The sequence below is a fragment of the Gobius niger genome, assembly GCF_951799975.1.
Source record: "Gobius niger genome assembly, chromosome: 17".
NCBI lineage: Eukaryota > Metazoa > Chordata > Actinopteri > Gobiiformes > Gobiidae > Gobius > Gobius niger.
The window spans coordinates 12,198,134-12,215,655 of NC_136868.1; the positions used below are offsets into that span (position 1 = coordinate 12,198,134).

General features: G+C 42.2%; 2 protein-coding genes across 2 annotated transcripts in view; one reads left to right on the forward strand and one right to left on the reverse strand.

The window, feature by feature from the left end:
- The window catches only part of pdgfra (platelet-derived growth factor receptor, alpha polypeptide), a 424,693-nt gene that overhangs the window by 103,081 nt on the left and 304,090 nt on the right, over positions 1-17,522 (forward strand). The gene's annotated exons all lie outside the window — the stretch shown is intronic.
- Positions 1-17,522, reverse strand: part of scfd2 (sec1 family domain containing 2) — a 168,596-nt gene that overhangs the window by 62,900 nt on the left and 88,174 nt on the right. The gene's annotated exons all lie outside the window — the stretch shown is intronic.

Genomic DNA, 17,522 nt, shown 5'->3' on the forward strand with positions numbered 1-17,522 from the left:
TGATTATTTTTGTAGCATAGCAGTTTTAATAGGAAACGAAGAAATGGAACAAACATTATGCATTCAGATTGCCTGTCCAAAAATAAATAAGAGGGTCAGACAAATGGCTTCTTGTGGGACCGCAGAGGGAAAAGACAATAAAAGATGGAAGTTACAAGGTTTAACATGCCAGCAAAAACTATCACCCGACTTGACCCAAATTGACGAGAATACGCCGCTTCATGAGAGGGAAATGATCGGCTGAACTGTTGCCTTCCCCGAAAGCCTCCTCAACTCCCGGAGCATTAAACGTACAGTAAGTGTCAGATGCGTGGGCGAAAGCAAAAGTACTCGGAAGCCTCATGGCAAGAGTCCAATCCCACACACGAGGAAGCATGATAATATTGTGATAGGGCCCTTGGCAGCCCCCAGTGCTCCGAGCCGGGGCTGGAGTGCAGAGTTAATGAAGACGTAGCTCAGAGATGTGGCCATGGGCCGCACTGCTGGGACCATCGTCAGCCGGCTGTGCCAAGGAACGCAACCAGTGAATCGAAAGCTGTTACTGATATGGGCTGTATATGTTTGTGAGAGGGAAGATCTCGCTGACATGACATGGCAAATCCCGTACTGGTGAAGCAACCTTTAAACCTGTAAAACCCTTCTTTTACTTATTAATGTATCAATGAGAAAGGCTTAATCAGATAATGTACCCGACTTTTTCAAATCAGCGATACTCTGCAGCCATTTTGTCCCCCTCACCTTTTCCCCTAAATGTTTCATTGAAGAGTGCAGAGGGGTTTCTGTAAGTGTACACCTCCTGAATGAATAAGCACTTCCTGTCTCAGTCGGGGCTGGGGTTCACATCGGGGGGCAGTGCTGCAGCACACCCCTTTCTCTGTGTCTTCTCCTGAACTCCCGACTGAACAAAGAGGAGAATGACAGGTCGCTACAATCGCACAGACGTATCAACGTATGAGAGCGGCCATTACGGGGATGCTTTATGAGTGCGTACATCATCTTAATTGCTGTGAGTACAAGAGAAACATTGGAAATGGCTTTAGGTAAACAGACGGGAGGGGCCGCGTGGAGAGGGCTTTCTGGTGATTGAGAAAGAGATTGTAGTTGGGGTCAGGGCATTTATGAGGTAATAGACTTTAGAACTTAAGTCTTTTAAGAGAGAAATATGGTTTTAATGGAGTAGACCTTTGACACAAAAAAATGGTTTATCTTTACAGTTTTTCTCAATTGATTAAACCCTGACAGAAGGCATACACTTCTATAAACACTGAGATTTCTCTATGAGGATTCACCAGCCGCTGCCCTCTTGGGTCAGCGGCACACTTTCTCGAAAAATGTGAACTGTACTATTGCCAAAACGTACGCACACAGTTTAGATACAACACAAAATATAAATCAGTACAATCAACGTTTTCTACCATTGGAAACGTTTGCAGTTTTTGGTGCTTTTAAAATACCAGCCACCCTTTGATTGCTTTCCGACTGGGGAGAAGTGGGCTGCTTATGGAAAAACTTTTTCAACTCCTGCTCTGGGGTAGTAAAATTCTAGGCAGACCAGGAAGTCTTTGGTGAGTTGGTTCGTGCAGCAAGACATATGTTAGGCCAGTACATGTGAATTGCTGCATTTGGCAGTTCTTTACATATTCATTAAAAAAGCACAATCCAACTCTTGGATGTGTGTGTTGGTGTGAAGCTCCTCTTTATTTGCAACACGAAATGAAGCGATATCTTTGCATCCTTGTTTTGTCTGTAAACTCTTGACTGAGGAGGGACCGTCCCCATGAACCATTGGTGCGAAAACGCCCAACATAAAATGGCAAATAAAGAAATGGTAACTGTTAGCATCATGTCTGCTGTGAATGACATAAGTGAGCGAAAAGTGGAGATCTGGGAATTGTGTGTAAACAGTGGATTGTGTCCAAGGTTTTGACAAATGATACATACATACATCGATTTCTACCACCGGGGTGTGATCGCCAAAACTATCATACATGTCAATAAATCTTCCTAATCGCTGCTTTTGTCTGTTTGAGTCTATCCAGGATGAAATGAATTTAATCATGAAACTCAATTATATTCACCCATAATAAAAAGAACAGCGATCTGCTCCTCGGACAGGAGACCTAGGACTAGGAAGCTGACTTTTTTATGGCTGCCCCAAAAGAGTGAAACTGCCTATTACATCTTCCTAACAAATTAAATATTGCAATGCATAGTATTTCAAAGTGATTCAAAGACCACAAAAAGTGTACAGGATGAAGCCGTTTACAGCAAAAGCGAAAGTTAACTTCTAAAAACGCCAGTCATGCTCAGAGGCAGCGGAGGACAGATAGAGGAGCAGAGGGTGGAGCATCTGATGAAAAGTCATGATTAACCTTTGAACTGGGCTCTGTGTAGTTGTGTACATGAGAGAGAGAGGGTCCGCGTGCTGAGTGATGGGTGAGATAAGGGCTCACAGGGGAGGCTCAGGGAGATAGTGGTGACACATGCTCAGATACTTGGATAAAGTTAAGGAAGAAGGATGGGGCAAAAGTTGCTCTTGTTTGCTTGTGGGGTTCGTGTGCTCTCAGCTGATAACCAGAACACATCCAGTTAAGGCTTCTCCCTTGTTGCAACTAAACGATCATCAGAAATTTAAAGTACAATTCGTGCAATTTTTATCCCTCAAACCAAGTGAAAACCTTTAGAGAATGTTATCTGGACGAAATCTATAATAAAGGTCATGGTACATTAAAGGAGCTATACCTGATTTTACTTCTAGAAATGGCATGAAATGTATTTTTTCCTCTTTTTGGAAGTTGTGAACTCAAATATTAGAGGGGAAAACAGTGCGATCAAATGATAAAACATTTGTATAAATTTTAGGAACTTTCAGGCTGTTTTTCTAGCATTTTTGTGAAAGTGACCCTGAAAAGTCACCCTGCAATTTGGGAAATGTGCCTATAAACGTGTCCCTGTAAAGAATTCGGATGCTACAAAGATATTAGCCGGTGGAAGAGCATGGTCGCTTCTAACTTCACCCCTGTTTGGAGCTAAGGGAATACATTAGGAGAGGCCAAATGCTAAAAAACACGTTTTGCACGCACAAAGACCAGACAGGTACGCATCAACTCGTCTAAGCTCAGGTAAGAACATATCTCAGTATGGAAAAACGGTGGCCTGTTCCTTTAAGCAAAACAAACCCAGCAACCTACATGTTCAGCATCTTATAGGTGTTTCCCGAAGAGCGGAGGCAAAGAGCTCGCGCAGTATCAAATGGTGTGGGAACGCTGAAACACTATCCTTTCTACGTAGAGCACAATCAGCTGTATTGGTACGAACAAGTCCACGCATGACTGTTTGTTGACTCTACAAAGCCATTACTGCGTGGTCAGGCCAGGTAATACGTGTATGTGAGCGAGGAGAGGCAGAGGGAGAGTGTTGTGGGCTTCATTTGAAACCTGAAAGCCAAATAAACAAGTCGACGCAGCCACATCAGAAACCAGGGCAACAAACGGCACCGACACTCGACACCGCCCATGTTTACAAGCCCATCCATCAGCGCAACGCAGGCCAGACACACACACGTGGCCGGACCTTGATGACAATAAAATCGCAAAAAAACACAACATAATGAAAATAAACAATTGCTCGCTCTTTCTGATTAATATTCACCATCCAGTTCATGCATTAACCTCTTATTACCCAAAAAGGAGGTTAATCTATAAGCTTCTTGACTGGAGCTAACAGCCTCATTTGAAAGCTAAGACCTACAAAACTGATCTAAACGTTTTTTTGTTACATTGTCACATTTTTTGGGCAGTGTTTTGTTGCTTTTTCACCGCTTTTTTTCATGGTGTTTTCGTCACTTCTTTTGTCACAATCTAGACGTGTTTTTGTATTTTCTTAGTGTTTGTGACATTTTTTGCCACTTTTTCTTAGCTTTTTTTTAAGCTTTATTGTCATGTTTTTGATTACTATCATTTTGTTTTTGCTTTTTCATTGCTTTTGTGTCACTTTTGTGTTCTTTTTTCATCCGTTTCCATGTATTACTGTTACTTTTCCAGTGCGTTTTCATCTCTATTTTGACGCTTTTTTTTAAAAGAATCTTTTAGATTTGGGTAAAGCCAAACTGGAGAAAAGATGCTCAGTTCAGGTGGGGGTTAAGAGGTTAAAGGGACTACAGAGATATCAAAAATGCTAAAATGATGTATTTTCCATCAGGGGTGTCCAAACTTTTTTCATGAGGGGCCGCATACTGAAGCGTACACAGGGTGAAGGGCCATAGATCGGTGGTTAGTGCCGCAAAACCTTTGACTAGCAGAGGTTTAAATTGCGCCCCACACCTTTATTTATGCTCAAAACCTTCATGCCAGCTCTGTCTCACAGTAAAAGGTTAGTTGTTTGGTTAGAATTGTGTAGAATTATTACATTTCAAATAAAAAGGAGTATCTCTGATGATGTGTCCCAATTCAGCAAGAAGGCAGAGGGCCACCAAAAATTGGTCTGAGGGCTGCATTTGGCCCCCGGGCCGCACTTTGGACACCTCTGCCCTACATGTTCCAGCCATGTCCTAATGTGTAGAATGAGCCCAGACCTGTTCACCACAACTGCCTCTAAAATCCTGCACTGTCACTTAAAATGGTGTTAATTCGGGTCCGAAGTGCGGCATTGCACGAGCTTTATATAGCAGCTGCAGTTACACGTACGACCTGAGGTGGCAGTAGTGAGTATAAAAATGGCCAACTTGCATCTAGTCCCTGTAAGGAGCACTAACATTTGAGAGAAAACCAGTGAACTACAGTGATGCAAGAATCACTGCATTACAGAACATGTTTGTAGAGATCTACACTACAGGGTTATCAGGTTTATATACAAAATATGACCACATGGAGACGAGCTTTTATTGTTGGCAGAGGAAACTATATTTAACAAAAAAAATGCAAAATGATTTCAATTAGATTCCAATTATTAGTCATAAATTTCAGTGTAGCGTCAGATTAGTATTACACCTTTTTGAGATAAGGAACAATAAAATCATACTAAAATAGTACTTTCAGTAGATTCCTAAAACCTCCATGCATGTACTTCAATAAAAAACCCTGATCCCGAACTGTAACATCGTCATTGCGACATTGCATCAGTTCTTTGGCAGAGGTCTAAAGATTTTTTTCTTTCCACGTTTTCTTTGCCTTTTGTGTTTTCATGCAAATCTCTACAGCCTGTCTCGGAGTTTTACACAGTATTGTAAAACTATGGTCATGACTGCATATAAAGTAGGGATTTTGAAGTGTGGAAGTGCCTGTTTTTTTACACGGCCGATGTCTGGCTGGTCACACGGTGCTGTGAAGGGCAGCAGAGGGGTGGGACAGAGGAACGCAGATTGAAGCCACATGTTTGAGGCCAGGCGCACGGATTGATTGATTAATCTGGAATGTATTTTTTTGGCAGTGAAAGCACCACAGAGGAAAATGCACAGAACACGACAATAGTTTTAGTGGAGTATCCGCAGTCGGGCTCTCCACTTTGTTTCAGATGTTAAAGGCCTCTCCTGCACCGGCTCATCGTCTCTGACTCACGTTTTCTGCTCAAAAGAGTGATGAGGTGTCACGTGAAACTCACCAAGGCTATAGGAGGGTTTATATAAAGTCTTCAGAAGAACAAAATTAGCTGAGAAATAACTCTTGAGCCTGATCCTTCGTGACCACAGCATTAACCAGCAAAATGAACAGGGAAAATGTGAGGGGCAAAAGCTGATGTGTTTTAAAGCCACACTGCGGAACATTCAAGATTATACACTGCCTGACCAAGTCCTGGATTTAACCAACTGTTATGATCTGTTGTTGCTGCAGTTGGTCAAGTTTAGGTTCAGCAACACTCTGTGCCCAGAGTGAGATCAGCTGATGACCTGAACATCCTGAATCACCAGTTTATTCCATCAATGGATTTCGTCTTCCTTGGTGACACATATTCCAAGAGACAACCCCGGGATTCATCGGGCTAGCATTGTGAAAGAGTGGTTCAGGGAGCATTGAGTCCAGATTTTAGCCCTATTGAGAATCTTTGGGATGTGCTGGACAAGGCTTTGCTCAGTGGTCACATTCTCCCATCATCAATACAAGATTTTGGTGAACGAGTGCTGTAATCAAATGCGATCCAACGAAATCTTAGAGCCTGTGATCTGTTTCTGTTGATGACTTTTTTTCTGCCTTGCGTCATACAAGCAGCTCTTGTACGACACAAGAGCTTCTCAGCTGTTGTAAAACTCAGAACATTCTACAGACATGCGAAAATGTGGTCTGAATGATTAGCTATAAAATGTCACAGTTTATAATCAAAATAAAGCATTTGGAGATGACTTTCAGTCTTTAAATGTCATGTTTTGCTAGCTGAACTCAAACCCAAGAGCAACATCTCCATGGAAACGAGCTGGTCATGTCCCGCTCTGAGTAGTTATGAACCGAATATGAAGTGATAGATACAGTCGGCATCTCTGGAATCTCCCATATATGATCATGTTTGAAAACAGTTAAGGGGGAAAACAATATAAACTTTCTCTAATTTTTCAAAAACTTTAACAAATGTTGAATAATGAACATAGCTTTCTACTAAATAAAGATACAAAGACATGGAGAGGAACAAAGTGGTTCAACAGCCCATAAATACATAAATCATGGAGAATCATGCTAATGCTAACGGCTAGCTAGAGCTAGCTACGACTGACGTTTTTTCACTTCTTCTCAACAATCTGCTGTGAGAAAATATCCATATGGGCCCGATTTACACTTGACTTTATTTATGTGTCACAAATGAGTTCATATTCCACCAGAAAATGGCTAAGAAGAGTGGAAAATGTGTTTCCCAAAAGATTATATTTTCCCCTCAGCGAAGCCACGCCCCCTTCTATGACAAGATGCCGTCTGTATCTATGGCCACATTTTTATGGTGTTTTTCTCAAACACACACAAACTTAAATGAATTATCTTATTATAATTTATTTATTGGGTGAAAAGTGCAAAGAAAGAGAGATCGTGTTGTCAGAGCGCATCAAACTAGTGACATATTAGAGCAAATCAATGGACATTCCAACATAAAAACAGTTGTTTCATTGCTCTTTAATTGAAATAATTATATGCTTATTCGCTGAGGACAGTGTCAAAGAACATACATGCAAGTAAGAACGCCACGCCACCTTTTTTTAAAAATGCTTTACTTAAGGTAATTATTTATTTTTCTGCCGGCTTATGTGGTACATGGCATATTTTACTTTTCTGCGTTTCATGCCACGAATTTCAGTACAAACACTGGCCAGGTTTTCAGTACCTCATGATTCAAACTGTGAATGAACAAAAGCCTCTTAGAAAAACCAACTGCTGGCACTGGATTAGAGCAGCAGGGATCAGAGAGGAGTGGGCAGTCACAAAGATAGAGGGTGGTTAGATAAAGAGCAAAGAGGGGAAGAGTCCTATCACAGGAAGCTTCGTATGCACCATTCAGACCCTTCTAATCACCTCTACACGTCCTGTTTCTGTCCCCAGTGCAGGACCAGATCACCCGGGCTGCGCGCACTGGCACGCCCCGCCAAACCAGAGCCAAGAGAATTATACTTTATTCAAGAGCAGGCAGGAGTCCTACACAAACATCCCACTGCGGGGCTATAGGTCCACACCAAAGACGATTACAGGGTGGAAGAGAACTGAGCTGAACAGCACGCACTTCTTTTCCCTGACCTTGATGCTTCAACCCACCCATAAATTACAATTACAGCTATTGCGACATGTTCTGCTTTCACTCATAAAGAGTCAATTTAATCTAATAATAAAGAGTTCTGACAAATCACTCAGCAATAATTATTATTCACTCTTCAGTTTGTTCACCATCTGAAACTCTCATCTTCATGCAGACAATGTGTTCCTGCTTCTTCCTCTTCCAGGGACTTAATTATATCTAAATGTTTTTTTCCCAATTGAAAAAAAGACTAGTTTGTTGAAATGCACCCGCAACAAGATTTGCAAATGAATACTGTAAATTCAGATAAATTGGTGATAAACAATGATTGCTTACGCTAATTTGCTCAATTCCCCATAGACGAACAGTTATATTGTTGGGAGCATAAACACAAGAAGGATTATTTGTTTGAATTTGCATGTTGTCCTTTTGTTTATTTCATGATCCGCTTCATTATTGTTGCCAAAATGTTCTCTTAGCACATGTTTACAAACTCTACAAGTATTTGGAGTGGGCCAAGCTAACTTTGTGCTAACATACAATGGACAATCTTCCCTTATTACCCCATCTTTTCAGTAACCCATTATGTTTAAGGTGAACCTCTTAACCCCCGCCTTGACCGAGTGCATTTTCTCCTGTTCAGCTTTATCCAAATCCTTAAGGTCACAGGCTTAAGGCCAGTGTAGCGGCTAATTTGAAAGCTAAATGGATCTTTTTTCTCATTTTTTCTCCTCATCGCTTTGTAGTTGGGTTTTCATCACATTTTTGCCACATTTTCATCGCTTTTTTTGGTCACTTTATTGCTTTATTGTTAAGCTCCCCAGTCAATCACTCGGTCGTTTCCCAGCTATGCTGCGACCCTCCTCCGCCCCCCGGCCTCTCCTCGGCTCTGCTCTGCTCGTCACATCGACCGGCCGCGCCTGGTCTCGTCCTACCACCACCAATGTCCAGGCTCCGGGGGAAGATTCTGGCCGTCATCTATCAACGCAATGTATTCCACATCATTACTGCCATCTTCCACCGGGGTCTGAGCCCCAATCATGATTCGGGTGCAATAAAACTTTCTAATGCGGTCTGTCTCTGTGAATCTTTTCAGGTTGAATTGGGTAAAGCTGAACCAGAGAAAATGTTCTCAGTTCGGGACAAGGTTAAGAGGTTAAAAGATGTTGTCCAGCTCTTGTCAGGAGTAGCCAAAGCCTGTTGAGCAGCTTTTCCTTCACCTTCACTTTAACCAACCACTCAGCTAACTCTGTGGGTTATTAAGAACATGGCATACACTACATCAGCTGTAAAGTGTATCCATTTCAAAGTGCTGACATTGTACAGTTGAGAAGGCCCTGCTTTCGTAAATAGGTTACAACAACACAAACAAGACAGTGTTGTGCTTCTTGATCACACACTGACTTTACACAGCGGCCCCCTATAGAAGCAACACACAAACTTGTGAATCCCACCATTCAAAACACACAGGGCTAATCCGCTCCCACGCATCGCCGAGTACTGTCACGGATGGGCCAGGAACTAGACTGTGTATCGAAGCTTCTGGACTAACAGTAGATGCTGGTTTTAGATTTATTTTGATCCGGGCGTACAGTGAAAGTGAGAGGCAGAGGCTTCTTGTGCACGCGGAGGATATGGATGGTGCAAGGAGGCCTTAGAACAGAGAGGCCCACACCTGACGGACAGATGTGCGAACCCTGTACATGAATAAGTGCATATAAAATGCTCAAGTACAAGAGAACATAATGGCATTAAATAACTCCATATGAGGTAATTAGGGGTATTGCACAACAGCTTTGTAGCGTAATCAATCTTAATCTTCATTTTTTGTCTAGCCAGGAGTCAGACGTCATGGATTAACAGACACTAAAGGCTGTTTTTGCCACAGCGGATGAGCAAATTAGGTTGGACAGTCTGGCCAAAAAAGGTCACACACTCAGTATTTAAGCATTTAACTCATTATGACATGTATCTGCAATGTCGCAAGTCCAGTATGGCAAACCTCATTCGCTAAGATCTTGTATTGATGATGGGAGAGACTGCATAACGGCTTTTCCAGAACATCTTGAAGATTCTCAATGGAGTTACGGTCTGGACGTCTCAAACTCCCTGAACCACTCATTCACAATCCAAGCTCCAAGCTTGTTGCTGCATCCTGGATAGGCCTGTCATGATAAAATTTGAAGTTCAATATATTGAGGCAAGAAAATATCGCAATAAACCACATTATTGAGGATGGCCTGGTGTCGCCTCGGGGTCCCCCCAGAACAGCTGGAGGAGGTGTGTGTGGATCGGGAAGTCTGGGCATCTCTGCTGAGACTGCTGCCCCCGCGACCCGGCCCCGGATAAAGCGGAAGAAAATGGATGGATGGATGGATGGATGGATGGATAAAAGGAAAAATGTAAACAAATGTGCTGACGATAAATATGGAGCTCAAAAATATGCTGTTTTTCTTTCATTTATTGGACAAAAAGTTGATAAAGCAATTATCGTGACAAGCCCAATCTTGGCATTGTAATCTGAGACATCTGTGACACGGTGGTGCAGCGGCTAGCCTTTGTGCTTCACAGCAAGATTCCCACCTGGACCTGGGGCCTTTTTGGGTGGAGTTTGCATGTTCTCCCTCTGTCTGTGTAGGTTTCCCTACCACTAAAAACATATATGCCAGGATGAATGTGTTTGAGAGTGCGACTGTGGGACAACTAATGCAAATAAACCCATGGCTACAATCCGGTGAGGTGTGTTCATTAACATGCAGTCCCTACCAAATAAACCAAAAAAAAGAATGTACAGATGCCGTCATGAAAGAAAAGAAAAATCCACTGATTCAGGATGTTCAGAAAGTCAGCAGATCCTATTCTTTGGCCATTTATAATGTTACTGAACCCAGGCCTGACCAACTGCAGCGACCCCAGATCCAGTCGTTGACTTTTTTTTTTGGCAGTATCGTATCTTGAAAAAAGAGAACTTGTTATTGTGATTTCTGCATTAGGAAGAAAATAATCATTGTTTAACTAAATAATATACAAAAACACGAGGGATTGAGACATTTGCTTTGCTGCCCACATGCGATTCCACAGAGGCTTTGTTTATGTGCGCAAGATGATTACTTCTGGTCGACGATAATCCCCTCCCAAACCTTGAGCACAACTGAGGGCCTCACGTGCTACTCAGAAAATATTTCCACAATGAACAAGCATTGACAAGGTCTAAGAAAAGCAGAGCAGGAAACGAGAAAATTAAAAGCATACATCCTGGAAATAACACATTTCTACAGTGTGATATATTGAGTACATCCAGGACTGTGAAGGAAATTAAGGCTAAAAATAGGCTTAAGCGTGAAGTTTGTATGATTTAATGATTTAGTTCATATAGAGAGCTAGTTCAGACCTCATGGTGAAGGGGGCACTCATAGGATCCTGATGTACCAATGAGCCAAGAAAAACACTTAAATACATCTACAACTGGTTATTAAATTCAATGAAATACGGATGTAGAGAATTGAAATTGCGTTCCTCTCTGTATTTGCCCTGGCCTCAGATCCCCATCCCTCTCTGCTGACTCCCCTTATCTCCGTCTGTGTGGATGACCACGATAACAACCGTAACAGACCTCTCCTGCCAAACACCCTTCTGCTCCGGTGCGAGTCCAAACCCACGGCACGGCAACAAACGCCCCATTCATCCGACCTCCACATCTCCAGACAGAACGGGACGGCTGTACCTGCTGCTAGACCCGAGAGAGGATTGGGCACAGGCGATAGCAGCCAGTTTCGGACACAGAGCAGGCAGCGGCATCAAAGGAGGCTGGAGTGAAGGAGCAGGACTGAGGGGAGATAAGATGAATGAGGGAGAGGCAGACCGAAATGTGATGGGGAATTGGTTCTTCTGATATCAGGATTTAAATGATAGGAGTCGATGTCTGGACCTGACGAGATAGGCCTCTGCACTAAGGCTCATCCTCAAGTGATGGATTGACGTACAGGGAGGAACGAAAAGATTAGTGGTGGGTGCAGACCAAGTAAGAATATACAGAAGATAGTAATCCAGTGTAGTGGACCACTTAAAGCTACGCCCCAGAACATGCAGAGTTATACGCTCCCACGTCAAGAGCAGCTAAACTGTCTGTACAATCAGAGCATAACAGATCATTGCAAAGGGTACAAAAAACAATAGTGTATTTAAACATTACGTTTGGCAACATATAAACAATACGAAACAGCATCGAGTTAAAGGAAGACTCCCAGATACATTTTTTGAGCCAGGTCTAAGGAGAGGTGAGCCGCTCATAATGAAGACACTCCACACCAATAAAAACACTGTAATGAAGTGACTTCTTGCATAACACATTTTTGCGGGTTTATAGCAAAACTGAACCCGACCGTCCAAACTGCTGAACAATGTCAAAATGACACAGTTTGCCCTGAGGAAGGCCTTTTGTGAGGAGAAACGTGTGTAGCCATGTAAAATAAAGCCTTTTAAACTTTTCTAACCTCTTTGAGTGCCTTAGTATTTTGCCTTTTCATCTATTTAGTATGATCCCTACACTGAAGAGCACCAAAAGGAGATACAACATACTAAAAACAAAGACTTGATATCCAAGCAGCACTCCTACAAATCAAGATTGGAAAATGACAAGGTTCTTCTTGATAAACACTAAGAGCAAGGATACCAGCAAAAATGAGTGCCAGAGTTTGAGAGAGCACTGATCTAGTGAAAAGTAAGGTAAAGTATAATAATTACTTTCTTAGATGTTATAAGAGCTGCTTCTTAAAGCATAACTAAATGCTCATGCCCCTAGAGGCCATAAGCACCACTGCAGGTGTCTTCACACAGCATGTGAAGTTTTTTTACTCATTAATTGTCTGTGAGAGTAAATACTGCGCTGACAGAAAAGACAAAGGGAAAGAGGGATATTGTACATCCAATTACACAATGGAGATCATTTTTTTAAATTCAAACTTTGCTTTAAATACTGTGTGGCGCTAGCCTGAAGTTAGCTTTGCCCGCTAGCCTGTTAGCTTCTTCTTTGTGATTCCATTAGTGTGTATTGGGGCCTCTGGGTCAGAGCAGGGAAAGCTGCAAGTGTGGTTTTCTGGCCAGAGACACCAATGGGAGATGAAAGACCCCCCAATCCTCCCATTAACAGTTTACCCCCAGAGGGACTATGGGAAGGATTTATTAAGGTAAACAAGTTACTTAGTACTGCTTTAACAATCCGATGAAAGAAATGAGCCGCGCCAACTATCGAATGCCGAATTGCAGTCCAGCATAGTGGCCAATGATAATTTTAAGAGATATAAGATGAGACAGTTCAAATCATATTAAAAAAGCCATCTTTAAAATATTTGAATTGCAGATCATACCTTTAATTGACAATGTAATCAATCAATATGGGGGAAAATGTTCTTATATTTTCGCACATGGGCAAAAGCTCAAACCGAGAGACCCCTTGACTAAAAGGATGCTTCTTATTGTTTATAACCTGCTGCAGTACACTACAGCAGACCACGATGCTTTCTTATCAAAGCTCCAGCCCCCGCCCTGTAAAACCCAAACAGACTAAGGGCTGTTGTTTGCGGTTTGTTAAAACATACCGGTCACTGGAACCCCCTCATTTCTGTGTGTCTGAATACAAGCCAAACCCAGCCCTGCTAAGAATAGTGGTTTTACAGTCTGCACCCTCCAACTTCCAATCAAAGCTACTACTTACATTTCACACAATATATTTATTCTTGTGCATATAATTGAGGATAAGCGTAATACGTTTTCTATATAATATCCATGTCACAGCAATTTATAATGGGAAAAAGTAAAGAGTCGCGAATGCAATGTTTATGGCCCTCTAAAAATCCACCACTGTGGCCGCACTGACCAGAAACTATCCTCAAGTAACCCATACCTCCAAACCCCAGAATATCCCTTCAGGCAGCTATTTAAGCATTATATCCAAAGAGTCAGCACTGAGGTTTCATGGCGTGTACTGACCTTTTCACAGCTGATTGTGTAGAATGAGGGTATTAGCGGAAAATGACACTTTGGCCTTTAAATATGAATACATCTATTTGGTATTGCTTATCATTGTATTCGTTTAAGGATCATTTTTACAGTGCTCTGGACAAAATCTGCTCTTGAGTTAACGTTTCTGGATACTTCCCACTTCCTGGCTCTTCTGGCTGTTTTCATAATGTTTCCCAGATATAAAAGGCTTTAATCACGGTGTACTTATGGGAAGGTTTATTTAAGTTTTGTTTGAACGCGAGCTAAGGGAAATAATTTCAACTGTGAGCCTGGATCAAAATTAAATCTCCCCTAAGATCACAAAGCCAGAAACAAACCAAAGCGCAACCCTAAATGTGCCGTTTCTTTGCCAGTGCTTTCTCGTAGTCACTTTAACTCGATTCACTCTAACTGAATTATGCCCTTACATTAAAAAACGACGCTACATGACTGACACAAGCACACGCCTCCCTCTTGTACAAGGCCGCCCGGTTAAACCACAGCGTTTCCCATTTCAGCTGAGGAGGCAGAGACTTCATGTATACACTCAAGAATTGCCCTATATTGTACATCAAACATGATCCTTGAGGGGCAGAATAGTGACAGATAGAAGCTTCACCCACTAGAATAAAGGTTCACAGTTCCAATATTCATTGTGTCTTTGGGCTAGACACTTCACCCGACTTGCCTCCAGTGTCTGTGTACACTGCTCTAAAGAACAGAGTGTGTTTGTGACTGTGAAAGGGAACAATGGATGCAGATTTGCCAATGTCCCATGTGTTCATTAACATGCACTCTCACGACCAAATAAACTAAATCAATAATACACACAAGACAGTTGATAAGTGGCAAACTCAAAAATAGCATATTGATATTTGAGGGCGTGTTGCACCCAATTTGTGGTTTGAAATTGCGTGTATAATAATATAGGGCCACAAATATGATATGTAAATGTGGGAATACTGCGAGTAAAAGTATAACGACTGCGGCTGCACTGCTTTTGCACATGCTATTGGATTTGCACATAAGCGAATGCTTAAAGTAGTACTAAGTAACTCATGCCCCTAGAGGCCATAAGGTGCTTTTTTATGAATTAATTGTCCGTGAGAGTAAATACTACGCTGACAGAAAAGACAAAGGGAGAGAGGGATATTGTTCATCCAATTACACGATGGACATATTTTTTTTCACTCCACCTTGGCTGTAAATACTATTTAAGTGGTGCTAGCCCGCAGTTAGCTTTTCCCGTTAGCCTGCTAGATGTTTCTTCGTGATTCTTTTAGTGTGTATTGGGGCCTCCGACCCGTAGGCAGCGAAGTTGCAATTGTGGTTTTCTGGCCACCAGTGGGACACCAGGGGGAGATGAAAGACCCCCCAATCATCCCATTAACACTTGTATTACCCCCAGAGGGACTACGGAAAGGATTTATTCAGATGAACAAGTAACTTAGTACTGCTTTAATATATGACCCCCTCTCCTAAGCACACAGGTCTAAAACAAGACTAAACCAGGTCCATAACAGGCCATAATTAGGGCCACACACTATACCAAGATCACATTAGGACCAAATCAGTTCAGAACCACAGGAAAATAAACAATTTCCCAATTATAAGTTCAATAACTTCAATTCTGGAACTGGAAAGGGCCTTTTGGCGTGAACTTTTAACTTCTATCTATAGGTTACCTTTGGGTGCTCAGTTTTTCCCAATGGTTTTGGACAAACACACCTTTGTAAATAATTATTTACAATTTATAATGACATGAACCATCACTACGCTATGAAGCTGTCAAGCAGGAGTGCCCAAATTTGGCCCGCCGAAACAATTTTGTTGAAATGAAATGTATATAAACATATTTCTTTATATAAATTTCAAAATAAAAAGGTTGTAGTAAGTTGCTAGTACAATAATTGGTAACTGGTGTAAATTTAGTGTCACTACCTTGAAAACTGTAGAAGCTATTGAAGAGTAATGCAGGTGATTTTGTTCTACTAAAACTAGGCTTTTGCCATAGTTACCATTTGTTTTAATATAGCATGTTATTTGCATAGATAGAATCAAATGCAAATGTAATTTGCAGTTATATGTGCTTCGTGCTTGACATCGCCGTGCTTGGCCCACAACTCAGAGGCACTTTTTCATTTTGGCCCTCGGAGGAAAAAGGTTTGGGCACCCTTGCTGTAAAGCATAAACTGTAAAATGAAGAATGAGCCACGGACTGAAATGAATCTAATGTGCCTGTATGATGAGAAAAATGTATGCATCTCTCCTAATCCCAAGTACTGTCCCTTCCAAAACTCTCCGCTCTAAGGACCTGCGTCTGGCAAAGGCTGAGGTTGAAGCAGTGGGCGGTGCGTACAGATAAGACCGACACAGAGTATGTTCATCTCACTTCAGGAGACACTAATAGACAAAATTGAAAGTGACCAGACGCAGAGACCCAAAGTCACCCCTTTACCGTCCCGTATCGGCATCCATCTGGGTTTGGCTGGGACCACGGTCGCCTATAGGGACCCGGCGATAACAAAGGCCATTACCTCTTTGAAATTTATGCCCGACCAAAGTCACTGGCGGTGCAATATATGGACATGCAATAAACAAAGCTAACTTATGGAAGACAAAGGAGAAAAAACAGCAAAAACTTGGGGGGAGGAGAGTGGATTTGTGAGTGGGATGAGGAGCGTGGAGGCGGTTTAGGGGGTGTGTGTTGGGGGGGGGGACTGGGGGCGTTCCTGCTGGCTCAGACCTTGATTAACACCAGGCGTCCTGACAGGAAATGACCCGGCCAGTTCGGAGCGCGGGGAGCGCTTCCATCTGGAGTAGTCGAGGCCGTGGAGGAATTCTCTTATCCACTCTGGAGGACGCTCAAGTTTGGACATGACCAGCAACAGTCTGATTCTGAGTAACACTAAGTCCCTGTACATGACAAAGTAAGAAACATTACTGGCCATGTCATTGTGAAAGATGTCATCACAAGTCGTTTTCTTAAAGGAGCAGTGAGCAAAATGTCAACAAACGTACAATTCTGTCCATTACCTCAACACAGTAGCATTTGAATTGTCTCTATAGGTTTTCATGCTTATTTATTTGTCATAGCATTTTGGATTCTAAACATTTATGTAAGAGGCATTTGGTCTATTACCGAACCCTAATCAGGTATAGGACCACAGCCTTTTGCTATATGCCAGACAATATCAAATCTCATATCTTGTACTAAGCACAAGAATGGAAAGAATTGAGTAACGAGTCTTAAAGGGGCTAGATGCAAGTTAGCCATTTTATACTCACTACTGCCACCTCAGGTCATACATGTAACTGCAGCTTCTATATTAAGCTCGTGCATGATGGCACTTCGGACCCAAATTAACACCTTTTTGAGTGAGGATTTTAGAGGCAGTTGTGGTAGGTCTGGGCTCATTCTACACCTTAGTGCCTTGTTGGAACATGTAGGGGGAGGAAAATACTTAATTTTAACATTTTTAAACTCTGTATCCCTTTAAGTCAACCTTTTGTATCGGCAAACCATCGTCTCGCCAGCATAAGAATTTGACCACTGCCAATATAACGAATCATATTTGGGGACAAATTGCATCCGATGTGATGAAAACAAGAACTCTTTGTATTTACATTTTACAGGAACCTAGAATGCTAACTAAGACCTTGAGGAGAAAGTTGCGTTCCTGAGTTGCAGAGCGAAGGAAGTCTCATGCAGAGAGGACGGGGAGAGAGAGGCGGCAGAGGGGACAGTTTGGGGAGGAAAGCGGGTACATTAGGACAGCTCCTTTTTCACTGCCGCCTGGAATCCTCAACGTAAACAA